The sequence below is a fragment of the Thunnus thynnus genome, chromosome 12, assembly GCF_963924715.1.
Source record: "Thunnus thynnus chromosome 12, fThuThy2.1, whole genome shotgun sequence".
NCBI classification, from domain to species: Eukaryota; Metazoa; Chordata; class Actinopteri; order Scombriformes; family Scombridae; genus Thunnus; species Thunnus thynnus.
The window spans coordinates 11,589,893-11,594,274 of record NC_089528.1 but is presented as its reverse complement, the minus strand read 5'-3'; the positions used below and the strand labels follow the sequence as shown (position 1 = coordinate 11,594,274).

The following is a 4,382-nucleotide window of genomic DNA, read 5'->3' as shown; positions in this document are numbered from 1 at the left end:
ATCAAAAAATACAGATGCAAATAATCAATAAATAGTATAAACGCATTCTGCGAGTAGAAATGGTTCCTGTGCCTCTGAGCAGAACACAGTATAAATTCAGAATGCAGATTTTTATTTAGGTATTTATTAAACAGGTAACAGGCTGCGGAGGGAAACCAGCTGCTCTGGCGGTGATAATTGTGAACCTTTATTAGTATTAGCACAGTGCACATGTATGCCGACACAAACTCCATCAGGAGTCTTTACAGCTCTTAAAGTCGACTGACAGCTGATCCAGCTGTGATCAGCTCAGATTCCTTGCGTCTCTCCTTGCATCCACGGTGGGAGGGACTAAGACGCAAGGAAAAGACGCAATTGGGGGCAACGTGGATGGAATTAAAGAGACTTAGGATGCACCCTTAGACATAAAATAAGAGATTTGAGACGTGCCCTGCGTATTTGTTGGTCAGCTGATCTGACGGGACAGTAAACAGTCGGGCTGTTATTGTAGCAGCTACAGTCCCCGCAATCAGGTAATTATATTATTATATATTATATATAAGCAGCCTATATCAGTGATCATTGTATTATTTTCAGCAACTGACAAAAACAAGTAATAAAAAACTCTGACGTTTTCGGATCATCTTTGAGTTGGTTCAGTCCAACCTGTCGTAAGAGAGACAGACAGACAGAGCAGAACTTTTCCTCGAAGTGCCAAAGTGTCTGAATTAACAAACAGTCCAACGTTAAGTTGTGGAAAGTACTTTATTTAGACTTATGCAAAATACTCTGCTTTAGTTTCAGTTTTAGTCTAACGTTTGATGGAGTTATTTTTAAATATGATGACCCATCACTCCATGTAATAATCTCTCATCTGGCTGCTCTGTGCTGTGCTTTCATTAATGTGATTATTCTCTCTTTTTCTCATACAAGTTGACTCTAAGAGGAAGTAAGGTCTAGTCCTCAACTAAAATGGCCATTTTAAGTCTTGAGGAGCAAAAATTACCCTCTGAGTTGTGCATTAGAATAGTCCTTGATTTAAGATAATGTGGGTGAAAATAATCTGCTTTTGAAGTTATGATTATTCATTCCTGTATAACATTGCAACTACATTAGCTAGTGGTGCTAATAGCTACCGTGAGAATCTGTGTGTGGGATTAGAATTAGATAGTTGCTGTGAGGCCATTCCATTAATCTAAATTGTTTTTACTTTGTAGCAATTGTTAGACTTTGAAAATGGCCTTGTGAGGATTGAGAATAACAACCCTCAGGTTTAACAACCAGGTTTAATTATACAAATCATATTGTGATGTGTTGTAAGACTATTTTATTTGTATACATTTTTTGTCCTTGTTTAACCTTGAAGATGTCCTAGTAGCCTGCAACCTACTAATATTTTAGGCTACATAACGTGAATGATGAATAATGTTATGAATATAATTTCAAATATGAACTAGCCTTCTTCTAGTAATAATTCCCTGTCCTCATCCACCCAATTATACACTGTTCTTGATCCATTTCTGGTTTTCATAGCACCCTCAATCTAATTTATCTAGACTAGTGCAGGTGGCTGTTTCTTAGGTATGGCAGAAATGCAGGAAATTTGTTTTAAATTAAACAGAACGTGTATTTTCTAAAACAGTTTGAGATGTAAACTTAAATTGAACCCACAAAAGATCTGTCATATTTAACTATTCTCTTTTTTAGAATGGGTAATGCTGCAATCACCATTCATCACCCAACCAGTCTGGACACTGGAGTCCCTTACCTTGAAGCCGGCAAAGTACTGGAAAAAATACCCAGCATGATCCGATTGGAGAAGAGAGATGGTGTAGCAGTGGGCTGTGGCGGCCGGGTTACATTCAAGAAGAATGTGTTGGAGAGCGAATGGACCTACAGGGTCACTAGACAATTCTCCTTAAACTTTGAAATTGATGATGAACTAACCGTCAAAGCTTCCGACCAGCCTGAGGCAACCCGTAAAATTGCTGCAAAGTGTGGCATCTCAGTGTCTGAAGTAAGAGAGACTCTAACTCTTATCAAGAGCATTATATCTGATGAAAATACCTATTCCGAGCTGTACTGCTATGTTGACTACAATGGAAAGGATTGTGGAAGGTACCACTGGACCAAGAATGATCTAAACCTCCAGGCTTGCCACAGATGGGCTGAATCTTCAGAGATGATTATTGACATCACTTTCTAAAACAAGTTGCAAGTCTCCATTTTCTCTTCACCAGTTTTACTCCACCTCCCTCCTTCTTGTTTGGACTCATACCTACTATTCAGTATTGTTTGTGGTAATAAATTGGTTTAATTAGCTGAATTTCTTTCTTCATAAATATAATTGAAATCATTGTAGAGGTTTCACCTGGGAACCACTTTTACTTCCTGGGGGAAAGGTACAGAGCCTTGGTTGCCCCTGCACTCTGCAGCAGACGAAAAGCTCTGATCAAGGGCTGATGAAATTGAAATTTATACCTTTATGTTATTGTCTTAAGATGATGTTATACTGCCTTATAGTCAAATGCACATTGTAAGACCATTTCTTCTCTGCTTCCTGTGTAAAAATGTACCTGAAAGGTACCATCAAATTCTTCATTCTCAGCAGAGACAGAAAGGAACTGCCTAGAGATACAGTGAATTCATTAAAAATTAACTGTTAGAGTGACGAATATGGGATGATTGTGATGCATGCAACTGTATATTGCAATAAATCTCTGAAAGACAACTTACTTTCTGTGAATTCATCTTAAATATCAACTAGAAAATGCAATTTCTGTAGAAATTGCGCGTGATAGCTGAAAGCGGATTCAGATTGCCTAACTGGAAGCTGAACACTATTGAAAAATCTACCAAGATTAAAATCAGCTATGGGTGGAATTGAACTTACACCCTCATGTTTGTATGACAGACATGCTATGCACTGACCTAACATGTCACACAGCAATGCTAGGCCAGATTCTGGTGTTTACTCTGTCAATTGCATGAAATTGACAAAAAAGTAGTTTAGCTAAGCTCATTAAGCAGATTGACATCACCTGGAATCTTTCATCCTTAAACTCTACGGAGTTCTGCCCTAAGCGGGACTTGAACTTGCAGCCTTCGGATCGAAAAGGAGTTGAGAAATATGAACTTTAACCATTAGACTACTGACACATGCTGTTTTACATGGGAATAGTTGTATTTAACAAGTACATCAATCCACATTTTAGGTAATGTTAAAGTAAGCTAAAGACGAATTGAATTATGGTACATGATAGAGATGGAAAGCAACTTTGTACATGAGAGCAACATTATTAGGGCCACTGCAGTGAGCAGGTATCAAACACACAACCTTGTCATCTACAGTGAAGCTGATCACAGAGCAGCGTTCTAAACCACTGAGACAACAGACATTCACAAAAACGAGATGAAAAAATCTCCATTTTGATGATGAAAATGTATTTGTCTCAAACTAGAGCTTGAAGCCCAGAGATTTGTACATCATTAGTGAAAGCAAGATTAGTTTAACATGAGAATGAATAATATGTGTAAAAAGTGTTTGAAGGAAGAGAGAATCTATAAGTTTAAGAAACTGGAGTGAGAGGAGACACACATCCTGCAGACTGTATTGCAGTCAATGAGAACATGACAGCGACTCTCTAGCAATTAAGGTTTAGATCTCAAAAACTATAAGTCCTATGTGAAATGTATTTACATTTTGAGAGAGAGGAGGCTTGTGGCAACATACTGACGCAAGATATGTGCTTGAGGAGTTAAAATTGTGGGAGTGACAGCAGTTTAGAAAAACATTTCTGGCCTAAAAATATCTGTGCCCTCCATTGTGCCTGATCACATGACACACTGGTAAGACCTGAAAAAGTCTGCAAAACCCCTGACTTTGGGCTTAAATTGCTGAAAAACTACAAAAGATATCACTAAACAATCTGATAACTTTGAAAGTTCAAAGTTTTGTGAACATTTTACAGTTTGAATGGCGTCTGTATGATAAGGGACTTCCGAGCAGTTGAGTGTCAAAGTGACCAAGGTTCCAACTCAGTTGGACGGTTTGTCCCATAGACTGCCATTATAAATTTTAATGTTTTAAAAAATTATCTAAAATCGCTGAAACATGTTACATTTCTGAAAAATACAAGCACACATCTGCTGAATGAGTTGCACAGATTGACAGTTGAATGGTTTAATAGCACAAAGTATGCAGGAGTTGAAACGCAGCAAAAAACCTACGGAAGACGGAATAAGAATAAAGAGTGAGAAGAACAATGAGAAGAACAACTACAGCTTTCAATGGGTGGCAACGAGTGAGCTGCTCTCCCGCGTGCGAAACCCTTAATTTGAATCAGGTTGTCTACAAGTGATTTAGCACCAAAAGACGCACAAACACACACACATATTCATAA

At 38.1% G+C, this 4,382-nt stretch overlaps 1 long non-coding RNA gene across 1 annotated transcript; it reads left to right on the top strand.

Annotated features, from left to right (window-relative positions):
* The first annotated feature begins 218 nt into the window (after positions 1-218).
* Positions 219-2,710, top strand: LOC137193404 (uncharacterized). Its single transcript, XR_010930813.1, has 2 exons — positions 219-512; positions 1,687-2,710. It is a non-coding gene; the product is annotated as an uncharacterized lncRNA (long non-coding RNA).
* The last annotated feature ends 1,672 nt before the right edge of the window (positions 2,711-4,382 follow it).